We start from the raw sequence: 24,308 nt of genomic DNA, 5'->3' as shown, positions 1-24,308 counted from the left end.
AATTAATGAAAATTAATTTTCAATTAAAAAATAGGTGTCTAATCGGATTGTTAAATGAGGTCATCTTCTATGCCTGCCTTATATGCTTTTAGAAGACTATGTAGGCCTACATGATGTACTTATAAAAAGAAGGACGCTCTTTCTTAAGACTAAATATTTTTTCTTCTTAAGCAATATTTTGCGTTCTTGGCTGCTTAGCTGGCTATGTGATTAAGCAATTTTTCTAAAGTGAACCAGCTGCAAAATAATTGACTGACTAGTTCGAAGCTCATTCACATAATTTACATTTATTTATTAACTGTCAACTCAAGCTGCATTATGCTCATTGTGAGTAATCAGCTTAAAATCCATCAGTTTAATGAATAAGGGCTTTATAATCTAGTAATAAATAATGCAGATCTGATAGCAGATCTCTACAACATGCATCTACAGACCACATAATTATAGAAACATGATTTAGAAGACCAGTCTCTCTCCCTCACAACTAATTGAGGAGAATGAGGTAAGAAAGAGGCTCCTCCAAGGGTAGATCAGAGGAGCAATTTGGATCCATGTAAGGATTCCCCACGCTCCACTGTTCTGGTTGTGTGTATGTATATCCAGTGATTTAAAAAAAGGTGGAGACAAACGTTTTAAGGACTTGTGCTGGAAATGCAATGGAGTCATGGTTTTATTGCAGTGATCACACTACCGTGAAGAACATTACCTCAGAATCTCTATAGGTGACTTTTTGGTGAAGAGTTTCAAAACAAAAAATCATTAAAGTAAAAAATTATTTAGTTGCATGAAAGCATGTACATACATATGATGACAACTTTTGCTGGCTTGCCAAGAAACAATCTACTTCTATAAATGGATTTTTTAAATATAACTGTTCTTTCAGTTTCTTTATTCATCCAAAAAGTATAAATATGAGAAAGTTCAATGGAAATTTCCTGTAAGAATCCAAAATCAACTTTCTACATGGTGTATGGAACACCCAGGAGTTTAAGGTTTTGTGTAAACTTAGCATTCAGAAAAGGGAGGAAAAGTTGCCAAGTATTGCTATGCTGAAGACTTTGGATGTTGTTAAAAAGTTAGATGACTATTTATGTATTCCCATTCCTTGAAGAAAAAGCCATTTCAAATAGAATATCAAAAAGCAAGCCCTGGTAACTATTGCCACCACACAGGCATATCAAAGTGCCTCTGAAATAACTTGCTGATGCAGTCACGTGTTGTCAGGCTGACCAGGAACTGTTTTAAAAGTTGCTAAACTGAAATTGAGGCTTCATCTTGAAGAGTTGGATGTAGTATCTTAAAAGGCAAAAGTGTGTCAGCCTTAGCTTTAAAAGATTTTTTTTAACACACAGAACCAGATCTTCGCTAACTTCAAAGTGCTTATTCAGTAAAGTGTTCTCGCTGAAGTTTCCATCTGTAATAAAAATTCTTTCAACTTGGTCTTTTTTCATATTTTCATTCTTCACAAATGGTTCCTGAAATAGCAAAGCTCGAGGCCTCTTATTCTCCCTGAGTGTAAGCAGTTTTTCAGTTGACTTTTCATACATATTTTAAACATTTAATTGCTTTAGCTCTTTTAATATTTTTGAAGAACACATAGAATATTATTGATGGTCTTTAGCGCCAGCTTCTCAGATGCTACAGCAAAATGCCTGAAGCCAACTTAGCATGTGATATACCCAGTTTGTAAGTGCCGACTGTGTACCAGGTTGCCACTTTAGGGAAATGCATGTCTGACTCAGCACATACCAATTTGAAAATGGATTCTTTACTTATTTTTTCTAAGGGAACGGTGGGCATTTACATTTACTGATGGTTCAGATGAACTGTACTGAATACAAGCACTTGAAGTGGGAGTTGTTTTGTGTTGATATAGTAATGTTTACCAAACATATTGAGACTGTCAGCTGCAAGGCAGTATAACTCTTTTTTTATAAGGAAACTAAATCAGAGAAGAGAGAAATATTTGTTTCTGTGGCAAAACTTACAAAAATTTAGAACTTGGAGGCAAACGTTGCAGTCTGGTTGCCAGTGCAAGGTTGATTTCTGCAGTACATTTAATAATTTTTAGTGTGCTTTTAATGAGACTTTCACTGGAGACTGTATTTTTCCTTTTCTTAATTCCACTGGACGACTTTGACATTCAAGTCTCTTCAGAAACCAGATTTCGCTTCCAGGAGGCCAAAAACTTGTCAAGGACTCCTGGATCACAAAAGCCAAGAAAGTTCAATTCCTGGTGCTTCTTTGTGAATGACTGTTTTACACAGGTATATGTGGTATTTTCCTGATTGACACCAGAAGGTCTAGATTTATTTGACTTAACTCCTACAGCAGTATGACTGTCCCCTTTAGATTCTTAAGAGCATCTAGATGTTATTTTCCAAGGAAAACAGATTCTTTTAGAGCTAATATTAATCTGATTGTTACTATGGATAGTTAGTAGTAACTAACTGAAAACTTGATGCAGGATTTTCTTCTGGAAGTGAAGTACAAAATCTCTGAGTTTTTTTCCTAATCTTTTGTAATGGCTGGATCTTTAGGGCAGTCTCTAAAACTGAAATGTGTTGCAATAAAGACATAAAATAAAGCAGAATCCCTCCCTGTTTGAAAATAACGGAGTTCCAGTCTTCAACAGGCTGTGGTATAGGTTGTATTTATTAATATGGCTCAGGTGGCAAGTTGCTCTGTGGTGTTATGATAGAGAACTAACATGGCTGTAGTATTTCTTGTAATTTTAGACGATCATCTTCTTATTCACTTCAGATGTCCAGTGATGATAACGGTTGCTTCCCCTCACAAAGCACTTTTGAAATAGATTTTGGTATGTCGTTTTTACTTTTCTCTTTTATGAAGTTGACAACTGTTGACACTTTCCAGACAACTTTTCATCTTGTTTTTTGTATAGCCTGTTCATTAAATTGAACTACTGTGACATTTAATCACACCCTGTAATTCTACTCTTTGGCATGATTCTGCTCTCCTCTGTTACGTTCATCAAGCTAAAACGTAGCATACTGTTGCTTCCTCAGCTCAAAAGTAAGGCTAGTATGTTCTTACAGCATAATGTTTTTGCCCTGCTCTGAAAAGTTGAAAAAAGAGAATTGGCAAGTTATGAGAATACTAAATTCCTCTGTTCTCCTAGACTGTCTTCTAGAAACATACCATGCTGGATTGTGCCCAAGGTGTATTTAGCTCAGTCTGTCAGCAGCCAGTAATGCTGCAGAGGAAGGTGTGAGAGTCTTGCTTAGAAGTTGTTAGTTGGCCTTATTTTGGTCTTGCAGTGCTATGTAAATGTTGAGCCAATTTCTAAGTCCAAGAAACAGATGTATGAAAAAAGTTAAATCTTGATTTTGAAAACATTAGGATATTCTTTAGGTTATATTTATGTAGTTGTCAAGTGAACTGTGTCACCAATGGCTTTTGGTGACATTTTGGCAGTAGTTTGTTTCACCACTTGGTCATAGTGTGAATTTTTCTTTTTTTATTAAACTTACACCTTAACATAAAATCAGGAAAGATTAAACTATGCAAAGCAGAGAGTATATAGTCCTGATCTAGCATTATGAAATACAGTGTCCTCGATGTGGGGTTTTGTGTGTGTGTGTGTGTGTGTGCGCGCGCGCACTTAAGTGCTTACCTGTAAGTGTTATTTACAGCAGTATTGGAGGGAAGATATGCTTTGAGCTCTTCTTGAATTTAGTCTAGCCTGTTAGACTAGACTTGGCTTACCTATTGTGTTAGCTTCTTCCTACCCTCAGTAGCTGTATGGATGATTTTCCTTGTGCAGGTAATCTTCTAGGGCCTTTTCTTCATGTTCATAAAAGAAGCTTTGTCCTAAAACACATCACAGGTCTGGAATTTCTGGCTTCCAGACCTAAGCTCATACCTCTTTACGGTGCATTACTCTGTTTTTTCTGGAGGGAATACATCTGGGCTATGAGCAGGAGGAAATGAGGCCAGCCCTACTCCAAACATGACTCTAAAAATGTTAGGCAGCAGCCAGTGTTTGGACATTTTCTTTCGCCTGTTAGGATAGTCTTATGAGAAAGACTGTTAGCAAGCCTCAGGGCTCTTCTAGAAAGCCATCCTTGGTATTTTTGGTGCAGGAGCTGTCATTAGAGCCTACTGAAGACTGCCACAAGAGCCCAGAAAACTCAGCTGTTCCCTTGAAGTTATGCTGCCTTTACATTTTGCTGCACTAGTATAGTGCCAAAACTAAAGTACTTGCCATGATTATCTGTCTTTTTCCTTATCCGCTTGTTCACACCATCATGGATATTTTGATGTTCAGGGGATCCCTGCCGTCCTTTGGTTTGCGCTGTTGATTTTTACACTTTTCCATCATCTCATGTACAGGGTTAGAGCAGAGGGAAAGTTCTTTGTCCCCCAGAAATTAGGAGGACTCAAATTTATCTTTTCAAGGACGTCTGTCCTCTGAGCCAATGAGAACTACGCTTCTATGGGTTTTGGCATATGAGGATTATAATCCAATGAGATTACCAATAAGATTACTTGCTAAGGATCCTACTAGAAGAGTACTCTGAAACAATGCATTTTATAACTGATGCTTTTCACTGCATGGGAAGGACAGCTTGCATGATGTTTATTAATGCAGTGCTCATTAGACCTTTCTCATTTGATTTGGTATAACAGCCATCTTGTGGATCTGCGTGCAGAAGGCTAGACAGAAAGTACATGATCCCAAGTTAAATGTCTTTACTCTAACTAATCTTTTCTCTCTAGTGCCAACACCACATAAAAAGGTAGACTGTGTCCTTTTCAACAAATAAACTATAAACATATCAATGCCTTTTTAAAATAGTGATATTCTTTTGGCAAGTTGTATTTTCATATTGTTAATTAACACTTGTACCAAGGTGTAACCATGTTACTCTTTGGTGTCTTCCTTTTTTCCTGAATTTTTAGAGAGCTTTTGACTCTGTGCCAGCCCACCATAAGCTGCCTTCTAGTTACAAGCTTCCAGATTTCCCAAAGTAGTGCATTCCTTAATGAAATATATTTTAAGGGCAGAGATTTTATTTAGTCTTCACATCTTGACTTGGCCAAAGACTTGTTAGCAACATTAAATTATCAGGTAATGCTGTAAGGAAGAAGTCTGCTTATTGGCTCTATCCTTTCCTCTTCAAGCAATAGTCTTCTCATGAAATAGCCTCTGGCAGCCTGGCAGATTTAGACAGCCCCCTAACTGTCAACATCATTCAGCCCTAAAGCCTTTTAAGATTCACTTGCCTTAGTAAGAACACCATAACTTTCCCTAGTTTAACACCTTTCCAAGGACAGAAGACTATCAAACTCTCAACAAACAAGGCAGTCAGACTTCCCATGTGAATTTTTGACATTGGTCCTTGGGACTGTATGATTTGTGCTTTTGGAACTGCCACCTCTCAAACCTCCTTTCATGTCCTTTCTTGGGAACTCTTTTGTATCGGACTGCTTTAGGAGGAAACACAAGAGTTATTGAATGTTAAGTAATTAGAGTCATTAGAGGGAAGGAACTTTATAATTTAATTATAAAAAAGGTATGCTAAAAGCAGATTTTTAAATTTAAGAGGTCCTATGCTCTTACTCAAAAGTACAAAATCAGTTCTAGTGTTGATGATTTGTTTGGTCCACAGGGAAGACTGATGTATGATTTTTGGCCTGCAAGACGCCTACATCCAAGTCCAGATCAAGTATTCTTATTAAAAGCATTTCTGTTCTCTCAAAAAAGCCCTATCGCTTCATATCGCTTGATTGATAAGCATTTAGTATGTTCCTTTACATTAAGAAGTTCTCTGAGGCAGAGGAATCCTGCTCTCGCTGCCTCTGTGGAGAGAGCTTTCTTCAAGCTCACCGTAATTCCCATTGCTGTCTCCTAATGTTGCAAAATCCTTCAAAATGAGGGGCAAGTAGTGTTCCAGATGAGAGAACACCAGTGACTTAGAAACATTACAAAGCTTTTATTAGCTCATTCCTTATACATCCTAGCACGTGTCCAGAGGATGTTTTTCTCTAGGGGTATGCTTACACTGGAACTTCTCCACTTCTTATTTTCTGTACATTTGCTGCACGTCCTACACCATCACCCAAATCCCCTGCTTACCTACTCAGCAGCTTCTGTGTTCAAAAATGCTGTAATTACTCAGCAGTCCAGTGTGGTTTATTGTTGCATTTCTAAAACAAGAGAGAGTGACTTTTTAAAAAAATCAGTTATTCCTGTAACTGTTCATATTTAGTCAAGTTTCAAAGAGGAAGCAAAAATCCCAGAGACATTATTCTGACTTTGCAATAGCTTGGATATTCTACCACCATAGTTTTGTTTGTCCAACTAGAAGTTTTTTAAATACTTTGGCAGGTTTTGAAAATGGACAATTTAAAGTGAAGAAATGGTATAAAGATTTTCAGTCTTCAAAAGCATAACACTGGGATTATCCCCAATTGAACTTGTGTACTTTAATATGTATGATATTTCTCTATATGTATTAGTAGATACTTATCAATCCTGAAGACTTTTGCACACTGCTTTCGAGACAGCCATATGCCTGTACTGGTACAAGGCTTCTGAAAACTACAAGACACAAAAGTTTTGGGTTAGAAATGAACCCTTTTATTTCTTGAATGCTATTTTACTCTCTTTTGGCAAAGTATCTTGGTTTTCATACAGCCTTTGCACTGGTCAATGAAAAAACAATATCAGAAGTGTCAGTTATAATAGAATTAAAATGGACATACCAGAGACCAGACCTTGATTTCTTTACCAAATCCACAGTAGAAGTACCATTATGCATAGCGATCTGCTCTTGGGTGGAGAAGGCTAGGTGAGGCTCCTGTCCTCCTGACCGCTGCTCCCTGAGTAAAGTAGCGGCATTAGAAGCCAGTTTTGCTTTGTATAAGGACCTTTTCCTAATAATGAGTTTTAAGTGATTAAACCACAAGCAGGAAGTACAGTTATTTGTTAGAAAATAGCTGTAAGTGTATGAGAGACAGCTGGGAGCCTAGGTCAAATAGACAAAACACTAAGTATGCATCTAAACCAAACAAAGCAAGTAATTCTAGTAAGAAAAACAAGTGCTGGCTAAAACTGATCTGACTAAAGTCAGAAGTGGACGTTGATAGGGAAGGTGTAAAACAACTGGCAGAAACAACGGCTGGACTCCAGTGAAGCATTTACTGACAATGGAAAGCAAGCTTTAGTTTCTGCTGAATGAGAACCTATACGTTTGACTCAAAGATGGACTAAAGACAGTTCTTGTTTTTGCCTTTTTATTCCCAAAACAATTACGTTTAACTTGAGCTTCTGTTCAGATCTTCAGAAAACAGAGCACTGGAACAGGTTGCCCAGAGAGACTGTGGAGTCTCCTTCGCTGGAGATATTCAAAGCCCGCCTGAACGTGATCCTGTGCAACGTGCTTTAGATGACCCTGCTTGAGCATGGGGGTTGGGCTAGATGATCTCCAGAGGTCACTTCCAACCTTGGCCATTCTATAATTCTGTGAAAACAAGGCAAATAGCAATTTTACTGAATTTGGGAGGGCTCACAAAGTTTATCTTTGTATATTTTGAATGAAGGAAATCTAACTACTATTTTGGGCTTTTTGATGGGGGAGCGTTCCATCTAAGGGGAACAGCTTACTGCTGCTGAGATAAAGCACTGATGTAGCTTACAGATTCACGGCAACGCATGTCCGTTTATAGTAGAAGTTTACCATGTTGCAGCAGCATTCTTATGTTAGAGAATGTTTTGTTTTGTTTACCTTTTTTCCTTTAGTTGATTTTTAGATTTAACTTAAGGATGTATGAATGCTGGGATTTGTTGCACGTTGTTCATACTGCCAGTTCTAGGCAACAGTATGTCTTGGACGATTTTCCTTGGCCATTCAGAGGAGATCCATGCGCATAATGTACACGTTTGCCTCTGAAAACAAAAAAAAACACTGTTTGCTTTCTGTTCCATTAATTAATGGTTAATTCACAAATAACTAGAATAGGAGCATGGGGGTTTTGTGATTCTCGAGTAAATAGCATGTATACAAAGATTTAAAGTTTGCCCTATTTCTATTTGAGTGCACTTTGCTATAGGCAATGTACCTGTTTCTATATTCAGTTTGCTACTTGTCACAGAACGTAAAAATACTGCAGTGCACATCCTGTGCCAGGCATGGAACGCAAATCTTTTTGATGACGGTTGCGATCTAAATCATTTGATGTGTAGTTGGTATGTTGCATCCAAACTTTTCAGTGAAACAAAAGTCTGGCTTTGAAAGACGTGTGCGTGTATGCCCTGTAGACTTTCAGTGGCAATGGTCTCAGGAATGCCTATGCCTCTTCTTAACATTGGACTTGAGCCTCCAAGTCCCTTGAACAGTTAGGAAGTTTACAAATAGTGCTTTCAGAAATACTTCTTCTGTGACTGCTGGATGATGCTTTTTGAATACCCTCTGCACCCAGTAAATCTGCTTCGACTGCTTCCTCACTGAGTTCATTCCATATCCTGCGCTCTTTTGTTTTAGGTAGATTTATAGTAAAGGCTTGTAGTAATATTAGCTGTTTCTGTCAGCTGATTAAATAACATATAAATAAATAAATAAATAAATAAATAAAATAAAATTATTTATTTGCTGCATTTTTTTCCAAATCGTTGATTCTAACTTTATGAAATGAAAAGCATTATCTGTGGTCATGAGGTAATTGTGTAAAAAGGAGGGAAAGTATAAGAGTATTTTCCTCTAACATATGAGATTAATTTTTATTGACAATGAGCCAGATACATTCCAGATGTTTAATGCTAAAAACGTTACCTTGGGGATTCCATTTTTTTTCCCCTAAAATTTTACATACAGGCTTCTAGCAATTTTTAGCTGGGTCAGAAAATCAGTAATTTATTCTTACATAGTTTTGTTCCCATATAATTAAGATATACATTATATAGACAATATAAATATACTATTCATATTTTTTTACTGTTAAAATTCTCTCTCTGTTTTATCCTTGAATTTCAGGGAAGGGCTGGTTCACTGGAACTTTGTTAACACCATGTAAGAGGAAATTAGAGCAGTAATAGCACTGGTCAGGTTGGTTGCATTTTACTGTTTTGCAGGCTTCCATTTTTGAAAATAGAAAACGGGGAGGGTAAAATGCTAGAAATTACTGCAGCTGTTATGTAGGTACAGCAATTATAACAAATTGGTTAAAATTGGGAAGCCAAAAGGAAACAATAAAAGCTGGGGGTGTGACGGATGTGGGACTGAACCCTTCTTATGCCAAAAGCAGGGTACCACAACACTTTGCTGGAATTAAAACAAAATTGATCAATATTTTGATGAGTTCTTCAAGCATTGCATTAAATTCCCTAAAATAAAGCATTTTTTGGCTTAAGTTCTGTACTGAAAAATTATTCTTGTTTTAGCTAAGATTCTAACCTAGGAGATTTCAGTTACTGTATTCTTTTTAATGATGAGTGTCTTAGTCAAAGTCAATTGGAGTTTTCCATGCAAATATTACATATATGACTGGAAACTAAATTGTTATTTTAAAGACTACCTTATTTTTCAATGCCTCCTGTACTGAGCGTCATATGTTTATTGAGTCTTTAATGCAACTAGGATTTAAAAATTTTAAAATTGAACATTTTCCTTGATTTAGCTGATTTTGTGGTATCTAGATTTCAGCTAGCTTTGGCCTTGTTTCAGTTTAAAAAAAGAAAATGCCCTTTCTACAGTAACTGATCAAAGGGCAGTATATTTAAAAAAAGAAGTTGCAAATTGTTTTGACTTTGCTGCTGAGTATTACATGAATTACTTGACTGTGGCATATGGTGTTTATTAAACTTGGCGTTAGGAGAAGACAATATATAGGATCATTTCAGTGTTTGGATCGACAATTTGTTTTTTAATCTACTATCTCAAGTTTAGCTGTAGTACGCTGTGCTGTATCTGGAGAATGTAGGTTACTTTTTTGCATGAGATTGCTAGCAGCAACTTTAAAACACAAGTCAACTGGCAATAATTGGGAAGTGGGGGTGGGGGGGCATATTCCTGTTGGCCTCTGGGAGCTCTGAGTAGAGCTGTAACCTCTGGGGAAAACAAATCTTTGAAAGTCACGAGTACAGCAGCTGAAACTTTTCCCGTACAAATGGAGTTCATGGAAGTTCATTCTGTTCTGGATCCCTGGCTTGGGCAGGAGGAGAAGTTATGGAGAAACAAGCTGGCTGGGAGTCCTAGACACCTGCCACGCTTGGAGTGAGAGATGTGACTTAGAGCATCAGCTCAACTGAGCCCAAGGCTCCAGACAAATGCCCTCACCACCCGGCTTCCTTCTGCTCTAGGGTGGAGCTTCAACTGAAATAGGCCTTTGGGTAGTTGCTACTGAGCTATTGATTGGCTTTATTAAGAAGCAGGTTGTCTTTGCGTTCATCAGGGCTATGATTCAGCCTTTGGTTTGGTAAAGGAATAAAACAGGATAGACATGTTATGTGTCCTGCCAGTAGTTAGATGAGTCTGAGCTTCTCTTTTCATTTTATTTCTTAGAGTAGAATAGACTATCAAACAAGTTATGAGAAATATTACAAGAAATGAGAAGAAAAGTGTTTATTTAATAACGTAATACTTCAGTAGACAAAAAGTGATAGTAAAGGATTTTAACATTTTGATTGTTCTTAAGTTAAATACTATAAAAATATAATATTTTGTGGGTATGTATAAATACACAATTAGTAGCTGAAATAAAACATTGCTGTTAAAGGTACTTCAGTTTTTAAGTTTCGTAAAAAGCTTGTCAAATGATGATGTTATCAAATCATTCAATGATTTCCACCAAACCCTAAAATAAGAACACAAAGCAAATGAACAACATACCATTAAAAATTTGTAAGGAGAGAGAATGGTGAGAATAATACAATGAATCAGAATCTAAATTTAATACAAAGCTAGTCACATTGTTGCTGGACAGTGATTTTTTTTTATCTCTTGCATTTGTGTTTATAAAGAATAATCTACTCATGGAAAAAAAAAATATTGCTAACCTGAGAAGTCAGGTCAGGTCAGTCAGTTCTATGATAGGATTACTTGTTAGCAGAGAAACTTTGTGTTACTTTAAGGCACTAACTCAGGCCTGAAATTCCCCATCTGCTATTAAAGCTTCTTATATTTCCCAGGGGCTATCAAAACCTGATTTGCGGGTCATGAGGGCTGAAAAACAGAATAAATCTTCATGCATAAGTGTAATAGAATATTTTTCAAGAGATCCATTTTTATACTTCTTGAATGCATATTCTTTGATATTCCTGTTGTCAGTTGAGAAGGGTGGAAAAAATTGCCACAGAGAAAAATACTTGGCAATTTTTGAAAGAATGCTGGTAATCAGAGATACCTTAATTTCAAGTATATTTATACAGCAGCAGTTTCTATCAGCTTAGTTGATTTCCTGAAACCCAGATTTGTACTCTAGGTTGTACATTATAACATAATCTGATATTTATAGTCATTTATTTACCTGCTCATTTTTTTTTTTCATGTGTCATGCTATTATCTGAGCACCTGCTGTTGGGGTTCACCTAATAGGGGCTAACTGGCCGGCTTTGAGGTTTTTTTAAACTGAGGAGCTGAGGCATAGTAATATCAGCAAGAAACTAACTTATGAAAACACTAAGGGCTGAGTTTCAATTCAGTGCCAAATTTTCTCATATATTTTTTTCTTACCATTATGCAACAAAGGTGTAAGCTGACTATTTGAACTGCATTAGAAGTGAGATATATGGTATTAGTGATATTTCAAAAGCTGTCTTTGTTTGCAAATTACCATGTCGTATTTGGCTGGAAACTGCATGTAGCTATCTTTATGAATTCCTTACATTTGAAGCAAACAATTTTAAGAATGTAATCAACAGTAGACAAATCTGTATTTCAGAACCCTACTGTGATTGCTGGAAATAGCTTGTCTCAATTGGTAGAAATTGGACAAAGCCAAAACTGTAGGACAGAACATGATTATTTATTAGGTGATTGAAAAAAGGAAATTGGAACCAAAACATTTAGACAAGCATTATCTGAAAATTTCCAAGAACTGGTCAGCCACCTCAGAACTGTAAAAATGCTGAATTTTAAACTATACCTCAACCTACGCAGAAACCAAATAGTTTATAGTCCTTCAAAGGCAGAGGTAGCAATGTAGACTGCTGACTGAAAAGTGTATGAGAATGTGGGATCGGACTTATCCAGGCTCAGCTCAATGGCCATCATGATATTGTCACTAAGGAGTCTGTGGTCTCAATTTGTGTGGTCCCTGAAATGTGGAACTACTATTGCAGACACGTTGTCTTTCTATCAGCTATATTTCATAAGCAACTAGGTCTTTATACAGTTGTCGTAGTTAGTAAACATTTGACAATATAATTTGAATGTTTAACTTTAGGTGCCATTTTAAGAAGTGGAAGGATTTGCTTTTGTATCAGAAGTAAACCATACCCATTCTCTCGACATTGCTAATTACAGTAGAAAGAAGACATTTATATTCAACACAAGCTGTCATTGAAAGTTAGATTCATCACCTCTTTATAACAATTGTTTTGCTTTCAAATGCTCTCCCTTTGTGCAAATAGCCATATAAGAGGTTAATGCTATAGATCTTGCAGAAATGTCCACCGATTTATCCGATAAACTGAAAATTATTATTTTCTCGTGGTCAAGATAAGGATAACGTTAACATCTGAATGAAAATATATGCGGGGAGCATGTGTGGGAATGCATATGGGCTCGACAGCATTCAGAGTGCCCCCAAACACAGTGGTGTGCTGTACTCGCACACCATCCCCAGGGAGGGGCAGCTGAGTGAAATTATAGCCAAAGAGACTTGACTTCTCTCTCCTTGAAACCCCCGTTTGGCTCTGCTTTATAGCTCAAGAGCTATTCAGCGGTGGCTGAGCTCCAGGAAAGCTGAGCTGAGCCGAGCCCACGGTGCTCCCCGGAGATCTGCTTGCGGGCCCCAGGCTGGAGAGGGGCAGAAAGGGAGGGAGAAACGTGATGACTCTGTTGGTACCTTTCCGCTCGGCACCTGGCACCTGATCCCACCATGAGAGCTGTGCTGCGGGCAATTTGGTCTTTTTTGATGGAATCAGCTGTTTAAAATAACAATTGCTTTCAGAACCAGTTTGTGAAACGCAGTTCAGATAAGCTGTGGTGCTGCCTGCTGCCGCTGTCTCTTGGGAGTTACCTTTCCTGCAGTGTCTTTGCACTGTGCTTGCCGTTACCTTGTGTTAATCACCGCAACAAATGTGAGGAGAACAGTGGAACGTGTGGGAATTCAGTCACATGGATGATTTTGCACTAGCAAGGCTTTATGCTTCTCCCTCAGACGATTCTCTGAGAAACTCCTGATTAACTGTGAGATCCTGAGGCAGAGGCTGCCCGCTCGAGCAGGCAGCTGAACTCAAGCCCATCAATTTTCTTCTGTTTGAATGAGAAGACTGAAACTGATTTGTTACCAAATATTAAGAATTAAAATTTAAGGCAGAAAATGATTTGAATGCTGCTTCTGTGAATGATAAGAAAGATAGTCTGTGAAATAACTGAGGCTGAATTATTGTTCGCTTTTCAGCTCACATTGCATTATATTTAATCCCTTACTATTTTAGTAATTGAAAGACACTATACTCGCAGTATAACTATATTCAGTTCTATTTGAGGTAAACATTTACAGAGAAGAAAAGGTCCTTTTTGAAAAGATATTTAAAAAGGCCTCTATAAACTTCAGTATTGTCTCTCTGTTTCAAACATAACTTGAGTGTGACCGCATGTGGTGCACTTTGAATTGGCAAAGAGACAGTATTTTTTTCTATAAATATATTATTGGTTCTGGTGTTACTTCTCTTATTCAAAATAATTATGTGAAAGATGATTTTGCTTTGTGCAAAATTAGCCAGTTTGAGTTTATCTTAAAGTGTGCAAGTGATAAATTAAAATCTACGCTTTCTCAGACTCTTATGCCTGCCTTTATGTGCTAAAATATGAGAGACCTATTTTTGATATCTGCTAATGGAATTTCCCCTGAAAGGAGGAATACATTCGTGTGTATGCTGGAGCAGAGCAGAATCTAAAAAATCTTAATCTTAGGAACAGTAAGCTGCACTAGAACAGGTATTTTCCTTTCATTGCTAACACTTCTCACTAGAAACTAGCAAAAATACAAGTTGTGTGCCAAATTTTTACCTCCTAGGAAGCCAAGGCAAAGTAACTTTGCTGAATGTTGTTATGTTAAGAGTGCTGCATGTGTGTGTGGCAACAGAGCTACTACACTGCTGCTCTGTGGAATATGCAGCTATATTTCAGTAGCTTTTCAGCTTGCGTCACCCACAGTTGGTAGTTTCTGTTTCATTCTTCCAAATACGCAGATCTGTAACAATTCGTGATTCATAGTTGGCCAATTGTTTATATTATTTTTTTTTAACTTTTATTTACAAATTTGCCGTTCTTGAAACCTCTCGTTCACATTTTTAAATAGCGTAATAGCTGTATCATTAAAAAAAAAATTCTTTACAGTCCACTAGAATGATATTTCCTATCCTGATGGAGGTTGGAGAAAAGGCACGGAGATCAGGAATTATTTTAGGACTAGACATCTCCATGCACAGTACACAGCAGTGGTCTTCACAAGGAAAAGAGAAGTTGTTAGTTAAAAAAAAACCCAGTCATTGCATCTTATTCAAAATCTCAAATAGATCTGAAACACTTTTTAGTTTGTCTAGTTGCCTTAAGATGAGGGGAGGAACTGGACTGTCTTAATAACATAAAACTTGTGAAATTGCAGGCAGTCTATAGAAATACTTAATTCTGAAAAACTAGAAGACCAAGTCACGTTTTTTTAAAGCTGTGTATTCTGTAATCATCCTTTAACTATTCAAATACAGATTAGAATCAGTTTCAGTTTCACTTAAAAAGTAAAATGATCTAGTTGCTTCTAAGAACAGGTTTTTATAACATATGTTTTTACTTATTTAGTGCTTGGAAAATACATCATGATTGAACAGGAAGATATTTTGAAACCTCCTGTTTTTAAATGCAGTAGAATAAATGTACAAAAATGTTACCAAGTGATGCTTTGTTTTTTATTGGACATACAGTAAATGTATTCTCACAATAGATGTTTTTTACAATAAAGCACAGCAAAAAAGGGGGAAGTATACTGCAGTTTTCAGCTTCAGTGGTAGCAGTAGTGCTGGTAAACTTTTCAAAGCAGAGAAATGAAGAAAATTGGAAATACTTCATGGAGGTAACTTCAATTATTGGATGTTAAACATTTTATTTAAACTTAATATGCTGCTATTTGGGGAGCATAAAGCTTCTGTAAAATTTCATCTGACAACTCATTAACAAAATACAAGCATTTGAGGACAAAACCTTTTATGTAAGATGAAAAGCTTCTAAAAGATGGCATGGTGCAGTTGCCTGCAGTAGTGAAAATGTGTTTCTGACAGGTCAGATCAGAGGCCTGTGCTCCTATATACTGAGTGACTTGGGCTCAGATAGGGCAGACGGACGTTCGCGCCGTATGAACGTGTCTCTCGCCGATGTTGCAGGCTGCAATAGGCAGACTGCTCAAGCGCGGGTAAAACTTCTCTGTTCTCTGCCTGCGAGCTCATTGACAATCTTGTATTACAATTTTTACCTGTATACTTTCTAGCTTAGTCTGCCAGTCCTTTTTGCCGTTTTACCTCTTAGCCCTGGAGTTGGTCACACTGAGTACTGTATTATCGCTGTGACATGGTTACTTTTCAGTTGGTAAGGTCAGATTTAGGAAAGGAAGATAGTGTCATACCAACTGCATTTATTTTTTTGGTCTGTTTTCAGAGTGACTTCTTTAGTAAAGTAGAAATTGAGTGGGATATGCCATAAAAGAAGCCTTTTTAATGTCTGCACTTTGTCCTTTTTAGTGGTTATTGAGAGCAAATGATGGTGATTTAAAGGTCAATGAAAACTGCTTAAATGAGACTATTGTCTAAAATGCTGGAAATTTTCCATGTTCGAGTGAGTGGGGGCAGCACAAATCATTGAAGTAAACAGAAGGATAGTGACCTCACTTGTCTGAGTATTTCACACTTTTCAAGTAACGTTTAAAAGTTTTTTTAAGAACATCATTAACATAGCAAGATTCCCGGTAGATACATGGCTGATGTTGATGGTGGTTCTCAACACAGTTAATATCGGCATTAAATAAAACAAACATGAAAGCTATTCAAGCAGAACAGTGGGTTATTTTTTGTCTTAAAAATGAATGAGTCCAGCTCTCTGGTAAACTATTGTCTCATTCACAATCTTCAAATAGTTCTATTTGTGTCTATTAGAGTGAAAGTAATTAAGTTATTTATTGAGCAGCTGTCAGAAGAATTTAAGTAGATTCTGGAGCAGAACAGCTTTGACTCTTAAAAACAGTATCTCTCAAAGTCTGCCTTTTCAGACAAACAGGTCCCATTTGCAGTTATGTCACTGTGGTTAAGCAACAGAGAGATAAAAACTGATTGTCCAGATGAATGGAATTTTAGGAATATAGTTACATCAGCAAATTCATTTTTCAAGAAATAATATAAAGGACATATGTCTTAATTTTTATCTACTCTCTTGCTATACAAAAAGAATGTTTCTGAATATTTAAAGCAGAATATGAGACTTGCTTCCATAAAGGAGGTGAGGCACTAACTGAAAAATGCAGTCTTATCTAGGTATACAATAGTGAGTGTTTTTAAAATTGATGAAAAAAGCCTGCAATGACAAGTCCATGAAATGTTGCTTTTATGGTAAAAAATTACTAATTTTTATCTGACATAGTTTGCAATGCACGCTCTGGTTTCCAAAGTTAAGCAGAGAATTTTGAATGTTTCAGCAAAAGAGACCAACTGCTTTACCTACCACATAAGATTCTTGTTCTTAAAATATTTCTGTGCAAGGCTTGTAATGTTTTACTCAGATTATTTTTACAATAAAACATTTATTGTGTTGAATGAGAGCAGCTGAGGAGTTACTTCATTGTGTTGATTTTTACTGTACGTACATCTGGGTTCTTTGCACTGTTATGGAGCCTGAGTTTATCCAGTTGGCATTTGGAAAAAGTAAAGGCAATATCTTTCAAGCAAAAAAGGGTACCTTTGGAAGTCCTTGCACATTTGAAGTAGTAATGTAGAGATTACATGCTTTGCTAGCAAGAATCAGGCTCCTGGAGCGCTGGGAGACTCCACATGTGCTGGAGAAAAGCAACAGGATAGTATCACATGTGCAGCTTTTTTTCTTTTCATTTTCTTATTTGCTTTCTATTTATGTATTTTATATATGTATAAAATTGTAATTACATGTATTATGTATTTTACATATGTGAAATATATGCTGTAAGCAAGCTCTGGAGCCCATTTCAGACAGTGAAGGGTCGGTGGAGCAATGGTCTACGTGATCTCTTCCCTGCCTCGAGAGGGAGTGGGGCTGTTAGGGTTTGCTGTGGTGGCAATACTGAATGATTGAGCAGCAGCTGGTGGTTCTCCACCTCCCTATTCTCTGCTGAGGTCAAAGAGGGGCTGAGCTGTGACCTGAAGTCAGGCCTCTTGTCAGCCCTAGATGTATTTGAAAATGCATGTCTTTCTGATGCATTCCCAAATTTCAATCCAACTGGGTTGGGACATTTTTCCAACTACAATTGCTGAAAAGGAAACATGAAGTGAATGACAGCATGGCTGGTGGGCAAAGGGAGTCCACTAGAAAGTTCGCGTAACCCAACTTTCCAGTTGGGCTGCTTGGTCCAGCTCTTCTAACTACAGTCTTGCCTGCTCCGGGCTTTTCTGAAGCACGCGGTGTCCATCATCGAAGAGACAAGGCCGAGCCGTAGGAACTCTTGGGAAGGCCTGAGCATAGCATGGATATTGTGTTTACTTTTGTCCTCAGATGCTCAGCAGCTAACGCTTGCTGAGGCTTGCACCAAAAAAAGTGATAATCTCAAGTAGCTTTCTACCCTAGTTGCCATTATTATTATTATTATTATTATTATTATTATTATTATTAAAATAATGTTGTTACGTCTCTGCTTTAAAATCTCACGATATCTAAATCATTGCATCTCTACAGTTTTGTGCCTTTTACTCCCTCAAACATGATACTTTCTTTTCTGAGCCCCCTTATTCACTTGAGCTCATATTTTCAAATGACTGACTGACAGCTGCAGTCTTTCAGGTTACTTTCATCACTTTGCTGCTCTTCAAGGCTGCACTGTAGACTGTGACCTTGGGTAGGTGCTTTGAACTATAGTCTGTGCTATGTAGGTGTTACTTTTAACTGCAGTAACTGCTAAAACAGTCCAGCTACTAACAGGGGATTCATAGGTAGCTTTGACAGACTGAGGCACTTGCAGGCGTGCTGCACAAGCTACCGTCAGTGGATAAATAGCATCAGGAAACAGTGTTTTCAAAACAGAGTCATAAAATAAGAATAAATGCTGATTTGCTCCTATATCTGAAGACCGAACATTCAGACCCACCATATCGCTTCTTCTGCCGTGATTATAACCAGCTATATGTACTATATTTTTTTCTATTTTAATTCTCTCCTTATACTCCTATGCCAAAAGCGGCTTTTGAGTCACTATGAAAATTTAGTGATGCATCTTTTAACATTAACTACCTGGAGTTGGCAGTCTTCCAGAGTACTTGAAGCTAGTTTCTTCTCAAAATAACTATATATAATGGGTCATTTAGGAAACCGTATCCCAAGCATGAAATAACATAATAGTTATAAACTGTTACATATTTCCCAGGTTATTAATATCTTATATTCCATTATCTTTCATATACTGCTACTACATACCTCTTTTACGAAATATATCTTATTTATAAACAACTCCAAATTTTAAAAGGTAGTAGCGATAGGTATTGTTCTCTTGATGCTGCTGTTCCCATTTTTTGATGTTGTCTTTTGATTTTAGTGCTTGTTTTGCTCCCTACAAACCTCTGTGTTTAAATATGGTTGGAGTATGTGATGTTTAGAAACTCTTCCAGCCCAGGTGTCTTTCATATTGCTGAATTTAGGATGAGAGTCAGTAGTGGTTGTAACTTCAGCATCAAGTATTTTATTTATTGAAAGAAATACCCGTGCAGTACAAAGTAGTGAAATTCACCTTTGCGCAGAGGTTAAGAAAAAATCTGTAAACAGCCTCATTCCTTAAATCAGCCCTTTGGATGTGTTAGGCCTCACAAGTCTAGTAACCTATGTGGAATGAGCGTCACTTAAAAAAAGGAACCTAATGTGGTAAGATGTAATTCAAAATTTGGGTAAATTTTATATGATGACAGAAGGCCTATTGATCAGAAAGGTTATTATTTCTTAGTGACAAAAGTGCACATCATTCTTTTGTGGGGATATAGGTACTCCTAGTTTCTAGTACAATGTTTATATTATATTGCTCCATTTTGACACAAATGTGAGTGAATTTCAACAGAGGAACTAGGGAAGTAGCTTGCGTCCTTCTTGGAAACAGAAATAACTGAAGCAGCCGCCTGAGATTCTTTTATTATTATTATTTTTAAGCTTGTTGTTTTAGGCTGTATGGGGAAGTTAAGTCACCTCTATTATAATTCTATATACAGTTCATTATTCAAATACTGATTTTGTAAATGTGGGGTTGTGAGAAAAGTTTGAACTTTTTTCACTGAAAAATGCTTGGCATTTTCTGAGACGTGTTAAAGAACCTCCTGTTATTCTCAGAGGAGGAAAAAAAGGATTATTCTGTTTCTGTGACACATTTTTCTACTATGTTTTAATAGAAAATAGGCAAATAAGTTGCCAGTGAAACATTATTTCCTCTAAGCATGATAAACAAATACTCCGTTTAATTCTGTTTAGTTTGTTCTAATGAAACAGAGCCAAATTGTGTGATATAGAACAGCTTCCACATAACTAGCAAAATCTTCTTCGGTGTCCTGAACTCGGTGGCCCAAAATAGATCCCCTCCCTCTTAGATCCACCTGATGCCATGGCATGGCTCCTGCTCGTACAGAGCTCTGATTTTACTGGTGTTATGGCAAGAAGAAAGGTGCTTCTTCACATCATTATTTCTGACTTGTAGTTTCATGTATCCTCTGGCTATTTGAAATGGACATGGGTACAGCAGCTCCCTTTGCCTGGGCAGTCAAAAACAAGTCCTGAACTGGTGTCTAATTGGGGCCTGAAATGAATGAAGGTGTGTGTGCGTACCTGCTCAAACATGTTCCTTGTATATCTACATCGCGCCAGGTTCTAAGTCAGCAGTTTAACTTGAAGACTAATCTGCTATTGCAAGCTTCGAGTCAGTTTTTGCTCACTGTTTTGTTGACTGGCCTTTTAAGCCTCAGCAGTCTAGATCTGTTGCCCTGCAAGAGAAGAGAGTATCTGTACCAGAGATATCACAGGATCAATTCAAACAGAAGGGAGCACAGTGTGTTGTAAAACCTATGCATACTTTTTATGATGAGTTTGCAAAGCTAGGCTTTCCTTAAAATGTGTACGGGAGAGCTCGTTCCTCCTCCCCACAAGATTCTTTTCTGATTAGATATCCAAACCACAGGAACATGCTCATGCTGAAAAACAAGCAGAAAGTACTTTTCCTCAGCTTTTTTATAAAAGCTAATCTGAACACTTTTTTTTTTCCTGAATTTTGCATCTTTATCCACCAGCTGAAACATATGACTTGTTTGTCTACTGTAGCAGTCCCATTCTGATTTACTGTGTCAAACCACGTATCTGTATCACATGGGCTGTCTCTTGTTCTGAGTCTGTATGGTTCATGACAGAACACGCTCTCAATCCTGGGTGCTGTACACCACTAACACCATTATTACTAACGCTATGCTCATGCAGATAATTCTGCCTGAAATGCATAGAGCTTAATATATTGATCCAATATAAATTGTATAACTTCAAGCCTAGAATGTTTTATGCCTTGGAACTGATGCCATACTGCTTTCTTGATGCTTCTCATGGCTGTGTTATCCCAGAGCCAAAAAATAACTATAATGTCTTTGACTAAGAGGCTCACTACATAGCACAAAATGCTGCAAAATGCTATTTCTATTTTGCCAGCAATTTTATAGTGTGGACTTGTGCTCTGTGTTAAATAGTACCAGGTACTGATTCTTCACTAGGTTAAGTCCCGAGCCAGTCAAGCTCCTTGATCAAAGGGGCATAAAGGATAGAGATTGATCACATTAGTGATGCGACTGTGAATGCAGATGAAATTATACAAAGAAGCTTCCTCAGAGTGGCCTTCGTGGGACTCCAGCCTTTCAACATTGGGCTCACCAAGCTTTTGCAGGAAGAGTAAGAGTGAACTGGGAGTGCGAGCGCTTTGAATTCACACAGTGAACTCACACAGTGACTGTGAGCAAAGATCTGCAGCACCCATCTTCTAATTTTCACTTGTGAAGTTTGAGTGTAAAACGTACAATTTGTAGCAATTATGTTTGCTGTGTAAATAAGTGCTGTGAGAAAATAACACTGTCAGATGGCTGGATGGGGGAGAGGTCTCCCTAAACCTGAATGCAAATAAAGCATACCAAACTCGTGACGTTCTAAGGTCTGACACTTGAACTCATACCTTCTTCACCGTGGTGGTCCTAATGGAGATAAAAATCTTATCATGACGACATTTCATTAAATGCAATTGTATTTAGCTGTTTTAAATGAACACATGGGTTTTGACTACTTGTTTAGGGCAATTTTTGTTCTTGAGATGATTTCTTTTAATGTGACTAAGTAGGACTAATGTCCTTTTAAAAATTATTTAATATTGTTTTTAAGGAGATTGTGGAGCTGGAGCTTTATGCTGTTAAACGTATCCCACGATATTAGTCATTTGCAGGCAAACCTTTTTGGGGGACCAGAGCTTGAAAACACTTGGGTACTTTATCAGTTTGTGTCAGACTATCTCATTTATAACAAACTTCAACTATGGGCAGCTGGTGCTTTTTCTGGACATAGCATGATCTCATGGATGAGAAAAATACACAGTACTACGTTTAAGTGACTGCCTGCAGATAGAGTTGTCAGCAGTTTCAATTTTGGCAGTTTAGGTTGAATATTCTTGTGGCTTACACCATTGTAAACCTGATATTCCTCAAGGTCAGATGACAATGTTGCTTCTTGCAAAGGAGACTGTTAAGGAGAAAGGTGTTTTAACTAAAGAAGGGAAAGATGAGGAAAACAGATCCAGATAAAAGAATAAATGATTGGGAAATTGGGCCCTTGAAACCAGGGCTATCTTGTCAGTCAGGACAATGTTTCCAGAAATGTGTTACTAATGTATAGAAAGAATGGTGGGAGGGGGCAAGAAAGGGAATGAAATGCTTTAGACATGACTCTGTTTACACTTTAACCTCTATTTTTCATTGTTATTTGATTGTGATCCTGCTTAGACAGATTTCTGAAATAAGCTCTGAATGCTTATTCAAAGATCCTTACAAATGTTCTAACAAAATTCTTTCTTAAGCAGCCACGCTGCATTTATTTTCTTGTGCAGTGGAATTTATTCCATGGAGACCTTTCTCTCCAGTTTGCAAGAAAGAGGTCACTTAACCACACTGGGCTGGACTCTGGCTCCTTAGAAAATCAATACAAAATCTTGCTTCATTTAACACTAATCTACTAGGTCAGTGTCAATCGGAGGGCGGGGAGAAAGACAAGGGCGATGTCGCTCGATAGCTCTTCTCTTAAACTTTTCATTTTCTTTAGCATGCTCGTCTCTTGACTAGCTCTGAGGCTGGCATTTTTGATAAGCTATATTTATGTTTTATGTAAATAGTTTATGCCGTATTTTATAAAATAATATACTGTACCATATGTCAGAAAGGAAGCATTTACATTTTTTCTGCATTGCGTATTTACAGTATTTCAGTTGTTAGGGCCTTCTTTTTTAGGTAACCAAGTTGCAATTAGAAAAGCTTGCACTCTGTAAATACCAGAACTTCTGATAAATGCTGTAAATATCAGCTCTCCCACCCCCAGGCTCTGCATTTTGCCACTGGGATGGTGGCAATCCTTCACTGATGGCATTGCGTAGTGAAAAACAACGGAGAGACATAATCATCGAGGCTGGGGCATTCGTTGTGAGCATGAAGAAGGGAAGCGGCTTTCTCAGCCGAAGGGAGGCAGACTGTACAACAGAGGATTCCCAGTTCTGGGAGAAAAGGCGTAGAACGAAATTTAAACAGTTAAAAGTACCTAACCACAAATAGCTGCTTTTTTTTTTTTTTAACCTTTGTATGGTATGCATATATGTTTCTTTTTGAATGTGACAATTTTTATCATGCTTTAGTTAACTGCTTCAGGTTGGAGATTGTGTTTCTTAATCACTAGCTTTAAGACTAAGACATATTCTGGTTAATTACAAGAGACCACTCTTGTCTTTTTTCCAAAAGAATAAACAATTTCAATGGTATATTTTGATATTGTATATCAAAGAGGGAAAGAAGACAGTTGCATATTAAATGTGTTTTATGTTTATGAACTGATATAATTTTTGGACTCATTTTGATGTCTTGACTAATGCACTTTTTAATGCTGCAGGAAATTTTTGCTTGTCTTGGAATACTTGCAGTCATATCTGGCAAGCGTTTCCTTGAGTCATTAGTTTTCTTTAGGGTTGACCCATATGGACCTGCACCCACTTCCAGGATGACTGGAGATATTGCAGGAGACTTGGATTTAAGTTATTTCACTATGCTTTTCTCTAATTTTTACTTTAAAACTTTTACCTAGAAATAGGTGCATGAAGTGGCTCAGAAAAATTCCAGAGGACAACTCCTTGTAATTACTAGTGCAGAGTTCATTTAAAAGAAGTCATCTTTGGCATGCACTTCTTAAGTGTCACTTTGTCTATGTTTTTTAAAGCAATTACTTTAGTGAGAGAATTTTTTCTCAAATGAGAAATGTAGATAAGATATAGAAGTAAATTAAATCTAAGTGGGCCAGGGTATATATCTGCGTGTATCAAGTATAATAAATGAAGAATAAAAGGCTAATGAATGGGCTATTACATTAATTTTGTTTCTGTAAATAAAAATGAAATGAGAATCAAATTTTTTGTGTTGTTTTGCTTTAAACTCTATGTATTAGTGGGCCAATTTACAAACACCCTTCTAAGCAAAAATTCAGTACGCTCAGCACTGTATGATATGCTATACATTTTGAAACCAAAGGGATTTTTTTATAGGCAAGATAATTTCCCACTTTTCTATGTGTCAAAAGGGGAGTCTAATTAAATAGACAAACTGTTTTCTAAATACATAACTGAATGCTCTTGAATTTTTTTAT

The 24,308-nt window shown here is 37.2% G+C and overlaps 1 protein-coding gene across 1 annotated transcript in view; it reads left to right on the top strand.

The window, feature by feature from the left end:
- Positions 1-24,308, top strand: part of ME1 (malic enzyme 1) — a 196,668-nt gene that overhangs the window by 60,493 nt on the left and 111,867 nt on the right. The window lies entirely within an intron of this gene.

The sequence above is a fragment of the Struthio camelus genome, chromosome 3, assembly GCF_040807025.1.
Source record: "Struthio camelus isolate bStrCam1 chromosome 3, bStrCam1.hap1, whole genome shotgun sequence".
Lineage (NCBI taxonomy): Eukaryota > Metazoa > Chordata > Aves > Struthioniformes > Struthionidae > Struthio > Struthio camelus.
This window is presented reverse-complemented; position numbering and strand designations above follow the sequence as displayed.